At 44.4% G+C, this 12509-nt stretch overlaps 1 protein-coding gene across 1 annotated transcript in view; it reads left to right on the top strand.

Annotated features, from left to right (window-relative positions):
• The window catches only part of LOC144828412 (uncharacterized), a 2343931-nt gene extending 2331674 nt beyond the window's left edge, over positions 1-12257 (top strand). The window contains exon 29 of the mRNA XM_078686536.1: positions 12138-12257. The gene's annotated coding sequence lies outside the window, so the exon portion shown is untranslated. The remainder of the gene's footprint in view (positions 1-12137) is intronic.
• Positions 12258-12509: the final 252 nt, after the last annotated feature.

The following is a 12509-nucleotide window of genomic DNA, read 5'->3' as shown; positions in this document are numbered from 1 at the left end:
GTTATATGGAATGAAGCATCTGGTGTTTTCAAGGGAGGATAAATCTTTCATAATAATTTTTTCAAACGTGACCACTTCATTGGGGATCATGTTGGCACTTGGGAGGAAGGTGGAGGGCGGACAGAATGGTGTATTGCCAGAAACAGTAGGGGATGGGTTTTGTAAAAAGAAAGCATGTAGATGTATGCATCTAAAAAGCCGGAGCAGTTCAGTTTGGAGCTCAAGAAAATTAGGTTTAATGGTGGGTACAAATGACAATCCTTTACTTAATAAGGATAGTTCAGAGGAGGCAAGGACATGTTTAGAAAGATTAACAATGGGAATAGTTTGGAATACTGGAATCCCTTAAAACTGGTAGAATCGCCAGCGTGTTTGCCGTTCGCCTGGGGGATTGTACCATTGTCGCTTGCCTCTGCCACGATTCTGATTCTCTTCTGCCTAAAAAAGTTTGATTCAAAGGACGGGTCGATGGGCCAGGGGCTTCCCCTTGCTCTGAATTGTCCGAGGATTCAGCTGAGGTATCAGAGAAACCCACTAAATTGTTGCGCCTGTTAAATTTACCCCAGGGTCTGGTGTTTTGAGGATTGGAATAGGTGCAGTTGGTATATTAGTATTTTTGTAAGTAGGAGTAAGTTCTTTCTACCACATATGAGTTGATATCCTTCTTGAATTTGACAGATTTTTTTATTCTGTTCTTACCTATAGAAATCCTCAATAGTTTTCTCTACCTGTTCAAGTAGTTTTTTTACCCTCAGTAACTGATCTCGTATCTTTTATTTGTTTCTCAATGTCAAGTATTTCTTGCTCTAGAATTTTCAAAGCTTCTGTGGCTGTATCAATACCTAAGACCATCCAGTGTCTGGAACAAGTTGAACCTATATAGCTGAAGCTGTTAATATATTTGGGGTTATCAGGCCCACGGGTATCACGTTTGCTTTTAAGTAGTCAGTGAGCATACGTATCATACGTTGTAATCTTACAATCTTTTTCCTTGTTTTTTCCAATTTTTCAGTCAAGGGTACAGTGGCTACACCGCAAGTTTCTGTAGAGTCTGTGAAGAATGAAAGGCCTTCAAGTATTAATTTGATGTAATCATCTGTATAGAGGTGTGCATGATCTGTCATAGTATTTAGACAGAGGGAAAGAGAAGGGGGATCAGGAGGTACCCACTGGAAACCAGGGGAAAGAGTTAGCCAACCCTTGCAATCCTGCGACTGCGCTCAATATGTTCATTAGAAGACAAGGGAACCCTAAAGGTAGCGAAGGACCTAGGGTAATAATTTGTTGTATTTAATTGCGGCGTACGGCATTAAAAAACGGTGTTCGTGTAAAGGAATAAAGAATGATTTATGATGTGCTCTGGAAGACTCGTGAAAGGAAGACTGAACCGCATGCGGTGCTGCTAACAATGACGATGGGTGGTTAGAATTGTAAATTAAAATTACCTAAGAGTATGGAACGAGTAGTCTTGGCGATCCAAGAGTAGAAATTAAACCTTTGCGGTCCCTGGGAAGGCAGGGTTCTAGAGTGAAAACGTGGGAAAACAAATAATATTATAACCGGAGTCCTTCGTGCCACGGTGGGTTGAGAGTTTGAATGAGCACACCTGATGAATAAAGCAAGGACGGGTCCAGGTGGGGTGCCGGTGACCTGTTGGGGGAAGGGAAAGGGTCACGGGATGTAGCCATAAGAAATTAGGGGAGGAAACATTGCGCAGCGGTTTACACCAAGGGACATACCTTGTTGAAGGTATTGCCGTGCGGCGCCCGTTGGCGGGGGGTCAGGAGGCACTCAAATGGTGTCGCGATGTGAACGATTCGGCATGGCAGATCGTTAAATACCGTTATTTGGCCTTTCTTCCGGTCAAATTACCTGGAGCACGCTGGCGCCTAGGTGACTGGCAGCCGTGAGAGAGGAAGTGCCTATAATTGACGCATTTGTAAAACAAACATTCTCCTCGGCGAGTCTACCATTGAGATCAGTCAGTGCAGTCTGCTTATTGGGCCAGTATACGCATGTCCTTTGTGACGTGAGCAGTGAGAACTTGTCCGCGGTTAGTGAAGTCCCCAGGGCTTCACTGACATACAATTCAGGATGGCGAAGATGTGGCCACATGCATGATTTGTGTGGACTATGATACTACTGATTGTTTCGGGTGGCATCAGTGAGGCGCTCCACCACCATGCGTGGATATGCTTTGTAGGATCTTCTTGAGATGTGCAGGCCTCTCTCACAGAGATGCTGTCATGCACGCACCTGTTGTCTCGGAAGTGTCCTGGAGTCACGAAGCTTTACACCCTGCCTCCCCCCTGTCACCCTCCGGGAGTCAGGAATAAACGCTAACACCCGACAAGTAACCAGGGGGAAAACAGGGGAACAAAACAAGGGTAGGAAGGGGAGAAAAAATGGCACTCCACAATCTTCTTCCACTCAGAGGATGTTCTATCTTCTGTTAAAGGCACTGCAGTAAGACACAAGAATAATGAGTGAAAACAATCCCCGCCCTTGATGTTCCCAATGTAAGGAGTGTAATGTAATGTATCTTTACCTTGTGGAATGTGGAGGGAAATGATAAGGAAATAAAGTAGAAAATTCTGGAACACTTTATGTATATGGTCTATCCAATGTAGCTGAAATCTAAATTCAAAGGAACATGATAAGTGAAGCGTAATGAACACTTTAACTAAGGTTTCTCTTCTATGTGTGAAACTCACCACTTCTATGACTTGAGAACTCCGTAAAATATACCTTTGAACGTTCACACGGAACGGTATAGCAATCTCAACAGAAAACACCACTCTGACCTAAGTGGCAAGAACCCTGGTGAACACACCTGGACTGCTGAAAACGAAATAGCAAGTACAACTGCTATAAATCCTCAGCTATTTAAATGATATACCGAAAACTAGAATAATACAATCTCCTAGACGCAAGCCGCTACTAGGGACTTAATATATCAAAAGCGGGCTTAAAAACGCGGAAAGACACGAACTTCAACCACCACGAACCGCTAGCTCCTCGAACGCCGACACCGTGACCCGGAACGAGAGGGGTAACCATCTGGCTAAACGCGAAGCATTTCCTGATTGTTCGGGGCGGGTTTAAGGCTTGAAACACTATACTTATGCGCATGCGCGTTAACTGCGCATGCTCCAAAGCCCGTGTGAATACTTTTGCCAACCATTGCCAATCACGTCTTTTCTTTAGTTGTACAAACAGAATGTTCATAGAGCACTGAATCTAAAGCTAGGTTTTATTGAGTGTTACGCTCCCAGTACACGACAGGCATGACAGAACACCCCCCCATAATGCCCCCTGCTGGTTTGGGCTTGTGGGGGAACCTCCTGTGAAAAGCTCGCAATAAACGTGGCGCGTGTACTTGGCTGGCAGGTTCCAAAGATCTCTCCTCAACGGCAAAACCCTTCCAGTTTATCAGATACTGGAGGCGACGACGAACCCTTCTGGAGTCAATGACAGCTCCCACCTCGTACTCATCGCTAGCATCTACCAGTGAGGGAAGAGGAGTTGTCGGAAGGCGAGTATCCGGCAGTACCGGTTTCCACAGGGAAATGTGAAATACAGGGTGTATCTTAATTGATGGTGGTAATTTCAACTTCAGGGCTACAGGATTGATGATTTGGATAACAGGAAAAGGGCCAATATACTTGGGCTTAAATTTACAGGCACCCTTTAAGGACAGATGTTTAGTAGACAGCCAGACTTTGTCGTTCTGTTGATAAGCGGGTCCTGCATGTCTGTGTGTGTTTGCTGCCTTTTTGTAATCAGTCTTGGCCTTATCGAGATTGTCATGGATGGTGGAATGTACTGTCTGCAGGTGTGAGACTAAATCTTGTACAGCAGGGCCTCAATGGAGAAAAGGGTAGGACTTTAGGATGGAAACCGTATGAAGCATAAAAAGGGGAGAATAGAGTAGAAAAGTGATGACTATTATTGTATGACAGTTCTGCCAACCAAATCAGCTCATCCCACTCTTTCTGTTCTTGCAGTAGTTGACAACACAAAAACTGCTCAAGGCTTTGATTCACCCGCTCTGTTTGTCCATCCGTCTGGGGGTGATGACTAGAAGACAGGCAGACTTCAATCTTCAGAGACTTACATAACTGTTTCCAAAACTTGGATAAACATTGAGAGCCTCTATCTGTGATCAGGATAGAGGGAAGACCATGGAGTCTGACTATGTTTTGTAGAAAGACACCCGCTAGAACAGAAGATGTAGGTAGACCTTTTAATGGAATGAAATGAGCCGATTTGGTGAACATGTCCACTACAACTAAAAGAGTGTTATTGCCCCTTTGTGTCTGTGGTAACTCTACGATGAAGTCCATTGATACAGACTGCCAGGGAGCCAAAGGCGTGGGAAGGGGAAGTAACAAGCCCTCTAATCCTTCGTGTGATGACTTCCCTTGAGCACATATGTGACATGTCCAAACGTACTGTTGTACATCTTTAGCTATATGAGGCCACCAACAGTATCTCTTTATCAACTCTAATGTTCTCTTATATCCTGGATGCCCTGCTACACCATGTGCATGACACCATTCCATCACCTGATTTTGAAGGGATATTGTGGGGATAAACAACCCTCCCTGCACATAATGGAGGTCTGACTTGACCAAGGACTGATGTTGGTGTAATATTGCTTGAGAAGCGGGATCTTGTTGGGCATTCTTTACTTGTAGGATGAATTCCTCTTCAGTAGTAAGCACTCCGATTATTCTTTGAGGAGCAATGATACAAAGAGGTTTATCATCACCTGGGAATGGCTCAAACCCCAGGCGAGATAAAGCATCCGCTTTACCGTTTTGTCTACCAGCTCTGAAATGTATACTAAAATCATACTCATTGAAGAACTGTGTCCATCTCAGTTGTCTCATGGACAAAGCACTAGCAGACTTTAGATACTGTAGATTACAATGGTCTGTCAGGACAGTAACTGTGTGATTTGTGCCCAATAGATACTGTCTCCATTCCTCCAATACTTTCTTGATCGCTAGAAGTTCTCTCTCCCCAACGGCATAGTTCACCTCAGCCGGAGTCAACTTGTGTGAATAGTAGGCCACTGGATGTAATTCACCGGTGTCAACGTCCGCCTGAGAAAGGATACCCCCTACAGCTACTTGCGAGGCGTCCACCTCCACCACATACGGACTGGACGGATCAGGGTGTTTTAGAATGGGGGCCTGCGTGAATGCCTTCATTAGAATGTTAAAAGCCCTGTCGGCTTCCTCTGACCAATGGAAGGAGACCCCTTTTCGCAACAAGCGAGTGATAGGAGCCACAAGATCCGAGAACTGGTGTATAAAACGCCTATAGAAATTCGAGAATCCAATGAATTGTTGGATTTCCTTTACGTTCTTGGGAGGTGGCCACTCCACCACAGTGCTGACTTTTCGTGGATCCATACTCAGACCCTTTGCTGATACAATAAACCCCAAAAAAGCGACCTGGTGGCGATGGAAGAAACTTTTATCTAACTTACAGAAGAGGTGATTGTTTTGCAACTGATGCAAGACAGCTTTTACATGACCTATATGTTCCTCAAGAGTCTTAGAATAGATTAGGAGGTCATCAATGTATGCAATAACACTTGTGTCAAGATACTCCTTCAGCACTTCATTGATGAAATATTGGAATGCAGAAGGAGCATTACAAAGCCAGAAGGGCATTACCAAGTACTCATACAGACCGAACTTGGTGCAGAATGCCGTCTTCCACTCATCTCCTTCTCTAACGCGGACTAAGTGATAGGCCCCACGTAGATCTAATTTCGTGAACCATTTTGCATCCTTTACTTGATCGAGTAGAGAGGAGATGAGTGGTAAGGGGTACTTGTTTTTAATAGTAATGGTGTTCAATGATCTATAATCAATGCAGCAGCGTAATCCTCCCTCCCTTTTAGGGATAAAAAACAAAGCCGAGGAAGTGGGGGACCTAGAGGGTCTGACGAACCCAAGCTCAAGCATGGTATCAAGGTATTCCCTTAAGTACAGATTCTCTTTTTCGGTAAGGGAGTATACCCTACTAGTCGGTATACAAGCGTCTGGCTGCAAATCAATACGGCAGTCATATACCCTATGGGGGGGTAGACTGGTTGCTTGTTCTTTATCAAAAACTGCCTGGTATTCCTGATACACAGGGGGTAAACCGTTGTCAGGCTGTTCTACCAAATTTGGTTCTTCAGAGGTACCTGAGACCAAAGAAATCGTTTTTTGTATGGACATGGCGTTAATCTGGGCTGAGGGATCAGGAAGGTTTGTACTAGTAGTGGATGTGTGTTGTTTACACTCTTCACCAAAGGTGATGCTGGTGTTTTGCCAATCTATTTGGGGATTGTGGAGGCGCAACCAAGGAAGACCCAAGACCACTGGAAATTGAGGAGATTCAATTATATCAAAAGCAAGAGTCTCCCAGTGTGTGGGTTCTATGTACATGTCCAAAAGAATACTAGAATGCGTGATAGGCCCAGATTTCAAAGGACTTCCATCGATAGTATACACTTCCTCTGTGATTCTTTTTTGCACCTTAGGGATATCATCGGTAACGGCCCATTGATAATCCATAAAATTACCCGAGGCCCCTGAATCTATCATAATGGGTTGTGTGATAGATTTTGAAAGCAAGGACAGTCTGGAAGTAATAAAGAAGTGTCCTTCATTAGTCATTAATGATGAGACCATGTGAACCAAAGGACCCGGCGGTAAGGTCTCTGTTACCCTCGGGTCTGTTAGTTTTCCGACTTGCGGAACTGTTTGGGTTTTACTGGGCATTCCCTCAGAAAATGACCAGCCTTGCCACAATAGAGGCACAACCTGTTTTTCCTACGTCTTTGTTTCTCAGCCTCACTCAAAGGCCCTTTGATACTGCCTATTTGCATATGTTCTGTGTCCTCGGGCTTGGCTTCAGACTCCTGTTTCCTTTCTCTATTGCTAAATCTAGGGTACTCATACCTTACTCTGTCTTTACGTCTTTCTCCCAGCCTATGGTCTAGTTTCTCCACCAGGTCGATTAATTCGGGACATGTAGCAGGAGGATCCACTACGTGAGCCAATGCGTCTTTCAGTTCATCACGTAGGCCTTTGTAAAAAAGGGCTCTACGTTTATTAGCGGGCCAATCTGCCTCTACAACCAATCTATTAAACGTGGATATATAGGTGATAAGATCTTTCGAACCCTGTTTCAAATTTAACAACTCTGTATCAGCTGCGTGAGTAAATGAATTTTTATCAAACATTTTCCGCAATTCTCTACGAAAGGCGTCATAATCCAATAACAAGGGATCATCTTTGTCTATTAAGGGAATTGTCTAGTTCGCTGCCGAACCCCCTAAATATGATAAAACAAAGGCCACCTTTGCCTGATCGCTGGGAAAACAGGAAGCTTTACACAGGGAATGCAGCTGACACTGTGTCAAAAACGCTGCACATTTCGAGGGAGCCCCATAAAACCTCTCAGGGGGTGCCAGGGGAATGGTGTGGGGAGTAACTACTTGAACTACAGGGGTTTGATTGCTGGTACCTGCTCCCTCTCTTTTATGTACGCTCAACGCCTCTAGTCTATCTGAAATGGTTTGAGTTTCTCGCTGGAGATTCCCCACCATATTTGCAACATCCTGTAATGTGAGATCCATGGCACTTGGGAGACAATTTGATAGAGGCTTCGCGTTCTGTCATGCACGCACCTGTTGTCTCGGAAGTGTCCTGGAGTCACAAAGCTTTACACCCTGCCTCCCCCCTGTCACCCTCCGGGAGTCAGGAATAAACGCTAACACCCGACAGGTAACCAGGGGGAAAACAGGGGAACAAAACATGGGTAGGAAGGGGAGAAAAAATGGCACACCACAATCTTCTTCCACTCAGAGGATGTTCTATCTTCTGTTAAAGGCACTGCAGTAAGACACAAGAATAATGAGTGAAAACAATCCCCGCCCTTGATGTTCCCAATGTAAGGAGTGTAATGTAATGTATCTTTACCTTGTGGAATGTGGAGGGAAATGATAAGGAATAAAGTAGAACATTCTGGAACACTTTATGCATATGGTCTATCCAATGTAGCCGAAATCTAAATTCAAAGGAGCATGATAAGTGAAGCGTAATGAACACTTTAACTAAGGTTTCTCTTCTATGTGTGAAACTCACCACTTCTATGACTTGAGAACTCCGTAAAATATACCTTTGAACGTTCACACGGAATGGTATAGCAATCTCAACAGAAAACACCACTCTGACCTAAGTGGCAAGAACCCTGGTGAACACACCTGGACTGCTGAAAACGAAATAGCAAGTACAACCGCTATAAATCCTCAGCGGTTTAAATGATATAACGAAAACTAGAATAATACAATCTCCTAGACGCAAGCCGCTACTAGGGACTTAATATATCAAAAGCGGGCTTAAAAACGCGGAAAGACACGAACTTCAACCACCACGAACCGCTAGCTCCTTGGACGCCGACACCGTGACCCGGAACGAGAGGGATAACCATCTGGCTAAACGCGAAGCATTTCCTGATTGTTCGGGGCGGGTTTAAGGCTTGAAACACTATACTTCTATGCATGCGCGTGAACTGCGCATGCTCCAAAGCCTGTGTGAATACTTTTGCCAACCATTGCCAATCACGTCTTTTCTTTAGTTGTACAAAAAGAATGTTCATAGAGCACTGAATCTAAAGCTAGGTTTTATTGAGTGTTACGCTCCCAGTACACGACAGGCATGACAGATGCCTTTCAATGGGTCACACTTCTTTGGCAGTAAAATTGATTCAGGATGGAACATTTCGAAGTAGAGCCATTACACGCTGACATGCTCTTTTTACTCCTGCCAAACAGTTTCTTCACCAGTTTAGGAACTCTACTACTAGGGGTCTGGCGTGTAGGTAACTTCTCCTTCACCAGCCACTGCTACACTCAACCCATTTCTTTCAAGGCCGGGGATGACAATCTGGCAAATATTGTGAAACCCAACAAGGGCACCAGCCATCTCATCCTCCTTTCACTGTAGCAACAACCACAAAGGACATCCAGCTTGCCATTTTTTGCACACAACCACCCTATGGGATACAGGATCCAGCACTTTGTCCCAGGGTGGCAATCCATCACGTCTTACAGGTGGGTTCTCCAAATCATTCAACATGACAACATGCCGTATCATTTCCTTCTACTCTTTCACATCTTCCCATTTTAGAGCAAATCTCAGAGGAACACCTGCCCATTCTGTGCAGTAGGTCAGACCTTCACTTTCCAAAGGAACAATCAAGAGACTTTCAAATTCAAACATTGGAAAGGGTTGCTGCTCTTCGTATTTACTTGTGCTGAAAAAGGATGAGTCATTGCAGGTTTTTGATCTGTAAATGGTTTTCTACAAAAGGATAAATTCAAAAGTCTCATGCTGGCCCAGAACCTGTCCATCCTGAACCAGAGCATGGATATGTGAAACAACTGAATGGTGCTTTTTACATATCCAGCCTGCAGTCCCACAGACATTACCTGTGGTTCAAGGTAGTCCATGTGCCTTTTTGATTTGCTGTACTCCCCTTTTTCCCTTACCGTACCTCATTGACTGCCTGTTGAAGGTAGGCTAACAACAGTCAGTTGTAGACCACATCCAGATTACAGTGAACTGTCATCTGGATGTGGATGTCGCACTCGCCTCCTTCCTAGACACTTCATTGGAATTGTACGGCATACAGTTCAGTTCAGGACCTGCCCTGCAACAAGTCCAGGACATTCAGGCTATGATCCCAATACTTCAACCTTAGATCTTTGTCTCGGTTAGAGCAGTCTGAGGCTTGTTGGCCTTTTCAACTCCTTTATCTTCCTTGTTGATGATACCAGGTGGCACTAGGGTGGAGTCTGAAGTTCCAGTGAATCAAGCACACTTGTTAGTTTTCCAGCTGAAATGGAACTTGGTGCTCCTATACCCTTTCTCACCTCTGCCTCTCCTGTTTCCAGGTCTGAAAAAGATCAGGAACGACTGGGCCCAAATCCTTCTGGTACCTTCAGATTAGGCGAGGAGAGAGGTAACTGGAGTTTCTTTGCATGAACTACCTATCCTCTAGTAAGACTGCCACTTCGGAAGGACTTCCTTACTCAGCAACAGGGCATGGTCCTCCACTCAAATTTATGCAATCTCCATGCGTGGAGATTGAGTGGTTTTGTCATCCTCATGCCAGGTGCCTTTCCACGAAGTCTGTTTATGCCGGGAGATGGGATACAGGAACATAACATAATAGGAAAGCCAAACAAATGAGTCATTGAGCACAGTCACTGCACCCTGGCATACTTGCGTGCCAGCAAGGGAAGAACAAACACATGCTCTTAGTTCAATTGATGTGTAAACATTTTTTATTGCAGATGGAATATTCATATTTGTCAAGAACAAATATGTCCTGGTTAGGCCTGCTGAGAAGTACATTTGTGCCGATGATACTCCAGACACCAGAGACCGACGTGGTGGGGCTTGTTAACTGACATCATGCGGTGACAGGCACCGCATGGCTTGAACCCTGTCTTCCTCGAAGACATCATGGCACACAAAAAGAGGAAAAAAGTCCAAATTTAACAAAGTCGGGAAAACGCCTCTCAAAAAGCAACAGAGTGGTAGCTCTTTCTAGATCGGTGCTCAAATGGTGCAGAATGAAAAGAACTGATGTCCACGCACCTCGTGGTGCCTATTTCGGCACTGAAATGTCATGACTGCCGCTACTGATGCCGATGACTTCACACGGAGCCGAATGGAGCCACCCAACGGCGCGAACAAGGGGTATTGCTCTGCAAATGTTGCTGGATCTAGAAAGGTAACAGAAACTACAGCTAGATAGAGTCTCTATTAGATAATGTGTTACTGAAGGTAAGTAACTTGTTCTTTAGTGGCAGTCACTTCTGACTGGAGGGTGGCCGAATTGCAGTCTTTGTCATCCAAGCCTCCTTTCCTAACAAAATTCCCTTATAAATTGTTGCTTCACCTTTGAACTTCTTTCCTCCCAAAAGCAGTAACACAATTCCATGTGGGGCCATCTTTCAACTTGCCCACTTTCTACACTCCTCCGCAACCCTCTAAAGAAGAGGAGCGACTCTGCCGCCTGGACCCAAAAAGAGCGTTGTTCTACCTTGACTGCACTAAGATGTTCCGGGTGGGCGACCAACTTTCGTGGGGTAAGTTGGAATGAAGAAAGTCCAGCTGTGCAGAAGAGGACTGTCTCACTGTGTGTCATCCTCTGCATCAAAATTTGCTATGCTCTCGCCAAAAACAAGCATCCTGAAGGCTTAAGGGCTCATTCCACCAGAGCTAAGCCTGCTACCACAGCTTTGCAATGTGGAGTTCCAGCCCTTGACATTTTTCAGGCAGGAACATGGGCATCCTTACACACGTTTACCAAACACTACTACTTGGACAGTCAAGTCAACAGGGATAGCCTTTTTGGCTTCTCTGTCATGCAGGTCTTCCTGGTCCAAACTTGTCCACAGTCCATCTTCTGGGAATAATATTGCTTGGGCATCTATTCAAAGATAAGGAATCTGCGGCTAGATATCTAGCAGATGGAAAAGTTACCTTCGGTAACGCCATATTTGGTAGTGACATGCTCTACCTGCAGACTCCTTACCGACCCACCTATCCTTCCCGCACTGAGACAAGGTTTATAGGGTGATGGATGATTCCTTTCAGGGCCCAAGTTGTTGAGAAACACACAAATGTCAGTGCACTTCATGCTCTGTACTTCTGCCATTGAAAGCATGAAAAGTAACTGATTTCAGGTGGTTGCTATATAGGTGATGTGGATGCCACAGCGGGGCAGATGACACAGACTATGTCACACAGAGCCAACTGACACCACCTACCGGCATGCAGGGGTATTGCTCAAAGAAAATATCTTCAAGATCCAGTTTGACGTCTGGGAAATGTAAAGGTAAGGAATCTAAGGCTACATCACGTCTCTACCAGATAACACATTAATGAAGGTAAGTAACTTGTCCGTTGAGTTGAGAACATTTAGAAAAGAAACTGTCCAGTGAGGCAAAACGGTGGTGGATGCATAACTAATAGAAAGGTTTATTTACAAATCTGACAATTCGCATTAGTATTTATGATGCACTAATACGTCTGTATATTGCTTCCCTCTAGATGAAGAGGCAGAGGTTTCCAGCTGTCTTGCTCCCTGTGTAACCTGTATTGTTTCCTGAAGGGAAAATTCCAGCCTCTCCATGTGTAATCGATGAAAATATATGAAAATAAACGTCTCCCACTATAATGATGAATATCAATCCATACATACCGCCGAAATTGATGAAAACAGACATTGATCTCTTTCTTTTATTTTTTGACTGCAGATAATAGAATTGTTACTCCCACAATGTCACTAATTGAACAAGGATTAATATACATCTTCTCTCACTCCCTAATTGATGAACACAGATTAACAAACAAATTGATGAATCTAGTTTATTGTGGAGAAAAATAGTAAATGATTATTGAATAATATAGACTTCCTTTCAC

Source organism: Lissotriton helveticus, chromosome 4_1 (genome assembly GCF_964261635.1).
Source record: "Lissotriton helveticus chromosome 4_1, aLisHel1.1, whole genome shotgun sequence".
Taxonomy (NCBI): domain Eukaryota; kingdom Metazoa; phylum Chordata; class Amphibia; order Caudata; family Salamandridae; genus Lissotriton; species Lissotriton helveticus.
The sequence above is the reverse complement of the archived record's forward strand: the minus strand, read 5'-3'. Positions and strand labels throughout refer to the sequence as shown.